The following is a 10,871-nucleotide window of genomic DNA, read 5'->3' as shown; positions in this document are numbered from 1 at the left end:
TCCTTCCTAACTATTTTATGTAAGAGTCTTTTTTGTTGCAATCAATAAAATTCCAAGTGCTGTCTTTACATCTTTTGAGTCTGATAAGGCCTCAAGGGTCTACCTGTGCATTCTATTCTCATCACTTGGGCCCTGCAAGTAGGAATTTCCCCATCTGGCTAGCTTCCCTATTGGTAAGAACGGCCTCTGGAAATGACATCTTAGAGCTACAGAGTCCTCATCCTGGGAGTCCCTGAAATAGACCCCACAACTTGCAAAGAAATTCTCAATAAATCTATCAGTCACTGAAAATTTCATAAGCCAAAATGCATCTCATAGAAGTGCAGTAGCTAGTGTCATAGCTTAGCAACACAGAGGATCATAGTTTCAGTTGTTTTTCCTTGTGATGATGTTGTTGAGTAGGAGATAGGGCTCATCAATACTTCTTCAGATGGTGAAGAGATACCATGCCACATATTTTCAGCCCAGATAAAGACAAACTTTTAATATTCAAAGCAAAGTTTCGATTTAACATATAGAGATAGAGAAATATGTTTGATAATGGAGACATCCCAATTCGGGCACATGCACATTTAAAGAAGCAGTAACATCTATCTAAAACCTAGAGCAACTTCTCCCTTTGCTATCTAGAAACTCTTCCTTCCTCAGCTATTGCTTGTTCATCATACTCATGTATTGCATGCATATGGATCCACAGAGCATTCAGTTTTCTCCTATCCAGTCTGGCAATATATGTCATGAACAATTGCCACTAATTTCATTTGCCCATTATCAGGTGTTAAGTATTCAGGTATATATCACTGCTTGAGGTATCTAAGTAAAATCCTATCAATGGGGTGAATAGGAAACAAAAGTGTTGTATGGAATTTTGTTAATTAATACTTGATAGAGGTATAGAGCTAAACCATCTGATCCTAGATATTTTTGCTTGTTTGATTTCAACACATTTTTAGTATAGAACTCAGGCTACATTTGAAAACACAATACTCCTGCCTCAGCCTGCTGAGTGGAGACTTACTTTTCCAAACCTCTTAATTACAAGTCCAATTACTGTAATTGTTCAATTACTACAAAAACTATGAGAACAACTTTATTTTTATTGAGACTCAGTATTATATAATTTTCAATGAATTGGTTCACATTATATATATATATATAATTTAATTTATTTTTCCTTTTATTGGATACTTTATTTACATTTCAAATGTTACCCTGTTTTCTGTTTTTCCCTCCAGAAACCCCCATCCTGTCCCCCTCCCCCTTCTTCGACAAGGGTGCTCCTCCACCTACCCACCTACTCCCTCTTGTCTCCCCATCCTGGCATTAACCTACACTGGGGAATCAAGCCTTTCTAGGACCAAGGGCCTCTCCTCTCACTGATGCCCAACACAGTCACCCTCTGCTACATATGCAGCTGGAACCATAGGTCTCTCCATGTGTACTCCTGGGATGGTGGTTTAGTCCCTTGGGAGCCTGGAGGGCCTAGTTATTAGTACTGTTGATTCTTTCATAAGTTTGCAAACCCCTTCACCTACCAGTCCTTTCTCTAACCCTCCACTGGGGAGGCCCCATTCTCAGGTTAATTGATTAGCTACAAGCATCTGACTCTGTTTTGTCAGGGTCTGTCAGACCTCTCAGGAGAGTTAATATATTAAGTGCCTGTCAACAAGCACTTCTTGGCATCGACAAAAGTGGATGGGCCTAGAGTCTGTATATGGGATGGATTCCTATGGGGGAAGACTCTGGATGACATTTCCTTCAGTCTATGTGCCACACTTTGTCCCTGTATTTCCTATAGACAAGAGGCATTCTAAGTTAGGAATTTGGAGATGAGTGTGTGGACCTATCCCTCAATTGGGGACCTTGCCTAACTTCTGGATGTGGTCCCTAATGGTTCTCCCTTCCCTTAGTTGGTCATTTCAGGTAATATCATCCCTGTTGGGTCCTGGGAGCTTTTTGCTTTCTTAGTTAGCATCTGGGACTTTCTGGTGGCTATCCCTAGTTCCCCATCCCCCATTGCTACACATGTCTTCAATTTCCAGACCCTTTGTATATCATTCCTGTCTTCCACCATACGTGATCCCACCTTTCCCCACTCCTACTTTTCTCTTCCTCTCAAGACCCTCCCATCCTCTACTTTCAGTGGGTATTTTATTCCCTCTTCTAAAAAGGACTGAAACATCCATACCTTTGTCCTCCTTCTTCTTGAGCTTCACACGGTTTGTGCATTGTATCTTGAGTATGCTGAGCTTTTGGGCTAATATCAACTTATCCGTGAGTGCATAATATATGTGTTCTTTTGTAACTGGGTTACCTCACTCACGATAGTATTTTCTAGTTCCATCCATTGGCCTAAGAATTTCATGTAGTCATTGTTTTTAATAGCTAAGTAGTACTCCATTCTGTCAATGTACCACAATTTCTGTATCCATTCCTCTGTTGAAGGATAATCAGGTTCTTTCCAGCTTTGGGTTATTATAAATAATGCTTCTATGAACATAGTTGAGCATGTTTCCTTGTTATATTTTGGAGCATCTTTTGGGTATATACCCAGGATTTTCTATTGACACTATCTCCTATATTTAATAGTTTCCATTATATCTATCAGCTTGGTCACTTCTGTTTATTTGTATGATTTGACTCTTTGTTGAACTTTGGTTTTTTCCATGAATTGGTTTTCTGAGTTTGGCTTTAAACCTTTATTATCTAATAGCTTATTGACAATCCTTGAAGTAGTATACTTTGTGACTCAACTCATAGATAAATGATGTTATATGTGCTTGAAAATGTGTGCTTGTTTTGGTTCTTGTAGATATGTTCACCCTTAATAGAGAATTCAATTCTTCCTAACAGCAAAGATAATTTTGTTGGAAAATCTTTTTCCTTTGAGTAGATGTGAAATTACATGTCAATCGAGGTACAAATGATTTTGCTCTTGTAATGCTACAAGAAGGCAGCACTTCAGTCTCAGAAAAAAAAAACCATATAGATTTCAGGAATTTATGGTTCCAAGTGTTCATACTGATGGCAAAAGTATTGAGACCTTTGATAATGGAGCATGCTGAGACAGTCCCAATCTCTTTTACTTTCTATCATTTACTTACTTACTTAATTAATATTATAGCCTGATCACAGCTTCTTATGCCACCTGTTCTCCCAATTCCTCCCTTTAATCTCTCCTCCCCTCCATTCCCTCTCCTCCTTTTCTCCTCAGAAAAGGGGAGATCTACCCTGCATATCAGCCAGCCTTAACTATAAAAGTTATGACCAGAGAAATATTTCCTAGCATGAAGTATTTTGATCCATAGGTGCTTTTTCCCCAACTGGTCAGGATATACACAATACCTTTTAGGTTTATATAGCAATTGATTTTGGAATATATGCATACATTTTGGGATGATGTCCCATGGTCTAGGATAGTGATATAAAGAAGTCCTTGTAGTACATGCATTCCAAATTGTATATCACCTGTATTTCTTGAAAACAAGGGGTTTGGGAGAAATAGGGAGCTTATATCCAGACCATGGGCTTATGTAAAGTGATGTTAGATATTGTATCTTCATTACAAGGAAATCATTGACATGTGATAACAGTATTTTAAGTATGGTCACTAATAATTCACCTTCAAAACCATTTTCCACAGTAAGAGCATATCTAGAGTGCCTGCTCCTGCAAAGAATGGAGTATTAATAAATGCAATACAGTGATGGTTCTGGCATCCATTATGTTTTAGTTTAATGAGAAGTATCCACCATAGCTTCATGCATTTACCTGCTAGATCTTGACTTGCCATTATAGATTCTAATCCTCTGGATGTATAAGCCAAAATAAACTTTTAATTATCTAAATTACTTTGATTATGGTGCTTTATCACAGCAAAAAAAAAATAGCCAATACATATGGTAAAGGTGTGGAGTGCTGTTTGCAGCGGTCAAAGAACCAATATACAAAGCCACATAGTAACTGGATGTATATTTATTATACATTCTCATGTTAGCATGTAGAAGTATCTCTAATTTCTAAGCTGTAGGGAGTTAAAGTGTAGTGAAAGATCCAGAACTTATTTCATACACATTATATGCTATTGCCTTGTAACAAAAGCAAAGGGAAAATGCTGTGTTCATTAGTAACAAGCACAAATAAGGCTTCTATTGTAGAACTATAAGAGACCGAATGCTGTTACAGGAGATATTGAGGTCTTCTCTGATAAAAGATGCTGGATAGCTTTGCAGAATCCACACTGGCATCTTTAATTTCATCAGTTCTGATAATACCTTCTTTCTTTTACTCCCAGATATTTTTAAGCACCTTGATTGTTCAAATATCTCTTTTTATCTTCCCTGTGCTGGCATTGTATATTTTGCCTAGTGTCCTGCTCTCAGTTACTAATTCGATTCTTGAGTTCTCTTAGTACTACTTGATAGCTGATAGGTTAGTTTTTAGCTAGAGATAAAGGTTGCACTCTTCTAAATGTCATCTTGAAATCTTCTTACAAGTGAGCATGCTGTCACTATAACAAAATACATGATGCAGTGAAGTTGTAGGGAGAAAAAGTTTTGACTCACAGTCTTAAATACTTTAGTACATGCTAGGTCATCACTTTTGTTGTAGGATGAATGGAAAAGAAATAAATCAAGGGGATAATATGTAGCAAATAATGCTTCTAAACTCATCATGTCTGTGAATAAATGCAGAGAAGGAGATTGGTATTCTACAATTCCCTTTGATGATATGCTTTCAATAACTTACAATATTCTATTAGACCCCACTTCCTAGTAGCTATTTGGGAAGTGGGTTCTACTGGAAAATAGTAGCACCATAAGTTTGATGACGCAGGCAATTTCAAGGAAAGCCATTTATACTCCTCAAAATAGCACTCCAACCAAGACCATTCTGCTATAGTAACTATACTTTTCCACATTCTAGGACTAGTGAAGTGAGACATCATGTATAAATCAGTTTTAGGTATATTGTAACCAAGTGCAATCTTTCTGTTCATACTCGTTGATTTAGAGAAAGTGTTGCCTAAACCTTTTTATATTGTTAGAGCAAAAGTCCTTATGATTTTCTGAAAGTTTGTGTGTGTGTGCATATGGGTAGTTTTGTTGTTACGTTTTTTTAAAATAATCTTTTCAGGATGTATGGAAAGCAATAAGCAACCCTTACAAGACCATAGAACTAACTGTTCCTTAAGATCTGTGGTCTCCCAGTAGACATTTTCAACTTTGTACTAGATAGAGTTTCTTTCTTTCTCTTTTTTTAATGCAGTTACTGTGTATTGAAGTTGTCTTAATTGTAAATGCAATATATAAAATGTTCAGAATAATCTATTTAGATCAGAAGTCAGCTGTTAGTTGGCCAGGACATTTTTACTTATAAATCTTGCACAAATTTATTTTATACTGAAAACTAAATTTTAAAAATTTAATCCACTTGCTAAAATGAAGACAAATTCATAGGAGCATAGTCTCTGTTTACTAGACTTGCCATTGTGATGTGTTTTCTTATGAAGTACTTTAGAAACTAATGGATATAAACACATTAGTGGTGTAGCAAGAATGTAACTACCCAAGAAAAATTAAAAATATATTTTAGAGAGAACTTTTAAATTCTTTCTAAAATAAAAATAAAGACCAAGTTTACTCTTTTTTATTTGCTATTTACGTTTTACTAAATCTATCCATAGTTATACATTCTCTATTAATTTGAGAGAATGTTCAAGATTTTCTTCCACAATTTAGGAATTATTTAAAAGTTCATGCACTGTATGTTTAATTTTCTCTTGCTATGATCAAACTCCATGATCAAAGGAAACTCAAGCAAGAGAGATTCCTTTAGTTGTAGAGTTCTAGCAGGATAAGACTCCATTATGACAACTGGCAGAAGGCAGAGCAACAGGAACAGGAACCCGAGAGAAGTACAAGCACAAAGCAGAGGCAGCAATTGGAAATGGCTCGGTGCTTTAGATCTTCAGAGACTACCTCCAGTGCCATACTTCCTCCAATGAAGCCACATTTACTCAACCTCCCAGAGTCACCAAAAGTGATCAACTCTTCACACACAAGAATATATGGAAGACATCAACCTCATTTAAAACACAGGACACACTGACGTGGTGCTCAGCATGATATTGCTCAGGTAGTAGAAACTTTAAGAAGTGGGGACCCAGTTGGAAGTATCATGAATAGATTAACACTGGATGTTAAGGAATTTAGTTTTTGTGAGGAAAAACCTGCTATAATAATGAAGAAGCAGGATCATTCTTCATTTCTCATTCCCCGTCTTAATTATAATTTCTCCATCTCTCTTCTATTACAATTGTGATAATTCCCTTGAGATGTTGACCAGAATATTGTTAGTATATTTTTGATCTTTCAGAACTGCAATTTAAGTCAAAATAACACCACTTATTTGATATAAGATACTCAGCCTTTGGTGTTTTGGTTATCTGCTTGACAATTTATAAATAAATTATGTTTAGGTTAACTAGTCGTTGTGAAAATCCAAAATATTGAAATGAACATTTTGTCAGTCATTGGGAATATGAAGAAAATTGGAAGGATTTTTATCTGACTTGCTTTATAATAACGTCATTTTTTAAGAGATAATTCAGTCTTACAGGAATGACTTCAATATGTCCTGAAATACCCAGTATTCCTAACAACTTTATACTGGTGATATGGCTGCAAATTTAAGAATGATTAGATATTATCCAAACTATAGTAATAGTAAGCTGATAAATGAATATTTTGTTTTGTATTTGCCAATAAAATAAATTTTATAGTGCTGCCATGACATTATTAATATTCCTTACAACCAAGAAATCATAACAATGGTAATATTAATGATTGAAACAATTTTCATTGTTTCAATAAATTTCTTCAATGCAGAGAAGGAAAACACACAAATTCATTTTCTAACAAAAATGTATTTGTATGTATGAAGAGAAATATGTAAATAAATACAGTAGCATTTTGTTTTTTCATATATAAAAGAAAGTTAATATTTCAAAATTTTAATTGAAACAGGAAAGTTTCTTCAAATTTATTTTCTTAGCACTTAAAATTGTACTTTTTCACTAAGCTCACCTCCATAGACTCCTAGTATCCTCTCCAGTACCAAGCCTCCAGCTAATTGCAGATTTGCCCCTCTCTGACTTCTATTCTTACCCTCAGTAATCTCCATACGCCCTTACTCCACACCTGATTGCCATTCCTGTTCCCCTCCTTACCCCCTCTCCTAGCCAGTTCCCTCTTTCTATCCACCTCTGATGACTAGTTTCCCCTTCTGGGTAAGATTCACCCATCCTCCAGGGGTCTCCTTATTATTTCATTTCATTTGGTATGTGGATGGTACACATCATCTTCCTGTAATTTATGGTTAATATCCACTTGTGAGTATATACAATGTTGCTATGTCTGTCTTTCTAGGTATGGGTTACCTCACTCAGGATGATATTTTTCTAGTTTCATCCATTTGCCTATAAATTCATGATGTCTTAGTTGAATAATATTCTACTATGAAGATGCACCACATATTCTTTAGCCATTCTTCAGTTGAAGGACATCTAGGTTGTTTCCAGTTTCTGTCTATTACAAATAAAGATGCTACGAACATAGGAGAGCAAGTGAGAGGGTGACATCAATCCCCATACAAAACTTCAATGCAAAATTTGTTTTGCTCACAATATGTGCAGGGATAAAAATTGAATAGAAATTGAGGGAACAGCCAAACAATGTCTGCCCCAACTACAGACCCATTCCTTGTGTGACAGCCAACCCCTGACACTATTAATGATACTGTGCTATGCTTGCAGACAGAACCCTAGCTTAACTGTCACAGCAAGACTAATAGAGTCAACAAACCTGAGACCATGGAGGTTCACCTACACTGAACACCTAACCAATGAGTATCCATGGGCTGGACCAAGACTTCTTACATATTTGTAAAAAATGTACAGCTTGACCTTCATGTGAAACATCTACCAAGTAGAACAGGGACTGTTTAGGTCTCTATTCCATGACATTGCCTCTACTTCTCCTTATCTGGACTTCATGATTGGTCCTCAGTCTGAAAGGCTGCACCTAGTCATGCTGGAACCAGATGTTCCAGGGTTCAGTGGTACCTATCAGTTCGCTAAGGAGAAGTTGATGGGGCAATGAGCAGGGGGTGGGAACTGTAACAGTGGGACTGGGAAGAGAAGATGGAGGTTATGATCAGGATATAAAGTAAATTTAATATATATAACCACCTGATTGCCATTCCTGTTCCCCTCCTTACTCCCTCTCCTAGCCAGCTCCCTCTTTCTATCCACCTCTGATGACTAGTTTCCCCTTCTGTTTAAGATTCACCCATTCCTCCGGGGGTCTCCTTATTATTTCGTTTCATTTGGTATGTGGATGGTACACATCATCTTCCTGTAATTTATGGTTAATATCCACTTGTGAGTATATACAATGTTGCTATGTCTGTCTTTCTAGGTATGGGTTACCTCACTCAGGATGATATTTTTCTAGTTTCATCCATTTGCCTATAAAATTCATGATGTCTTAGTTGAATAATATTCTACTATGATTGTAGGAGCCAGAAAGATTAAGGACACCACAACAAAACCCACAAAATCAACTAACCTGGACCCATAGTAGCACACAAAGACTGAACAGACAACCAGAAACCCTTCATGGGCCTTTCCTAGGTCCTCTGCATATGTGTTACAGTTGTGTAGCTTGGTCTTATTATAGAACACATGACAGTGAGAGTAGAGGCTGTCTCCGACTCTTATCCCAGCTTTTGGAAACTTTTTCCTCCTACTACATTGCCTCATCCAGTTTTAATAGGAAGGAGGTACCTCTTACTGCAACTTCATATTCCTTCCCTTTTCTGATGAGAAATAGAGGGGGAATAGAAGCAGGGATAAGGGCAAAAGAAGAACAAGACTGGGAAGAGAGGAAGAAGTGGAAACTACATTTGGGGTATAATATATGAGAGAATACATAAAAAATGTAAAACAATGTACATTTCTTCTAGAGCCCTATCCACATGCTTCCAGGGACTTCTGTAAGCATTATGCCTTGAACTCCAGAATGCACACTAGGGAGCCACCTTGGAATTTATCCACAGACTACTGAGCGACCAGCTATTATTGACTCAAATTACACTTAGCGCCTCAGTGAAAAGGTAACATTACATAGTCATGTTAAAAATATTTAATTTTGAAGAATAAATACAAACTAATGTTCTATAATAATATGCACTAATGAGAATTGTGATGAGTAGTGGTGAAGAAAAGCATGGCTATCAGACGTTTTTGTTTGAACTGAGTGCAATAAAACACACACTAGTTTTAATAGAGTATAGAACATTTCTTCCAAAATTTCCCAATAATTTCTCATTGTTTCAACTTGTAGCAGAGGGCATGGCTATTCATAATAATATGCTGTTGCTATTGATTTAGTTACTATAAGACTTATCATCTACTTCTCTAACGCTGATGGTGAAAAATAAACCTGTGTGTTGGACTAAAACATACTTGAATTTTCGAGACCATTACACAGCTATAGGCCCTGCACTTGGAGGCATTGCAGGTGTAGTTGCTGTGTCACATGTGCATTGATAGGTATCAGAAAAGAGGAAGACTATGTCCATGCTCAATGTGCTGATACATGAACATCTAAATGATTAGTAGCCCAAAATCACCCACTTCAAAAAAAGCAAACCTGAGATAACTACCAGTCTGGCACCAAGGAGCTCAGATAGGAAGCTAGATTGAGAAAACCACAAGTCAAGTGCTACAGAAGCCCAGATGTGCTCCCAGGAAGCACATGATGAAGCTGGAAAATACAAGAAGCCCAACTAGGACTACTGACTCTGGACAGGAGTGAGCCTGAGAGAATCAGTCCTCCTTTTGAGATACCCTCTTGGCCTGAGAGAAAAGTCTTAGAGATAAAAGACAACCCCATGGGGGCTGGACATGAAGCCAGCCTGAAATGACATCAGTCCAGAACCAAGTGAAGGCCAGAAGAAAAGGCAGACAGTGGCCAAGATGACCCCTACCTGGTGCTGTAATAAACATGAGAGGCATAGCACTCCTGGGACCACTCCTACGAAGACCCTTGAAACTCAGAGAATACTGTGGGGATGACAAAGAAGGAAAAGTTAGAGGTAGATAAATTTAAGGCAAAAATATAAAGAAAGATTTGGGCTCAGTGAAGAAAGGCAGAACTGGAGCCTGAATTTTAGTGAGGAACAACCTAAGAAGAATAGCCAGTGATGCCATCTGAGACCATGGTGAGGTCCTGGCCTGTGCTGCCACTGAAGGCCAAGTCTTGGTCTGTGGGCCTGCAGCAATAGGAGTCTGTTACCACCAAAGCCCAGGCAGTTGTCCCTGGTTTGGGCTGCTGCTCAGGACATGGGGGGCAGGTTCTGAGGCTGTACAGAACTGAGCCCACCTCACCTGAGCATCATCAAAGACCTAGCCCTGGAGGTGTGAAAGCAAGAAAGCTGACCCCACACTTAGTAACAGTAATATGGAAAGCAGGACCCTGTACAATGTGGCAATTGAGGGTGAGTAGGTCCCTAGGATATGAGCCGACTAGAGATGGCCCTACCACTTCTCCCCTGTATGGTAGCATAGAATATAGATACTCTTTACCCTTACCCCTCATCACCTATGGCAGCACATGGGCCTGGACTCTTGAGAGGAATAGAGTTGACCCTGTCTCTTTTACTGCAACACTTGGGAAAGCTGTCCCTAAACATTGCCTAGGCAATATAGTAGAGCTAGCCCTGGATATGGGTGAGCTGTCCTAGAGGTTGTGAAAGCAGGAGAACTAGAGGGTTGACCAACACAGATACCTTTCTTGCCCAGAACC

The 10,871-nt window shown here is 38.0% G+C and overlaps 1 non-coding gene across 1 annotated transcript; it reads left to right on the top strand.

Moving 5' to 3' along the window:
* The first annotated feature begins 9,562 nt into the window (after positions 1 to 9,562).
* LOC116889519 lies at positions 9,563 to 9,694 on the top strand. The gene has a single exon (XR_004386461.1). It is a non-coding gene; the product is annotated as a small nucleolar RNA SNORA17 (small nucleolar RNA).
* Positions 9,695 to 10,871: the final 1,177 nt, after the last annotated feature.

Source organism: Rattus rattus, chromosome X (genome assembly GCF_011064425.1).
Source record: "Rattus rattus isolate New Zealand chromosome X, Rrattus_CSIRO_v1, whole genome shotgun sequence".
Lineage (NCBI taxonomy): Eukaryota > Metazoa > Chordata > Mammalia > Rodentia > Muridae > Rattus > Rattus rattus.
Note: the sequence above shows the minus strand (reverse complement) of the source record. Positions and strands in the feature narration are given on the sequence as shown.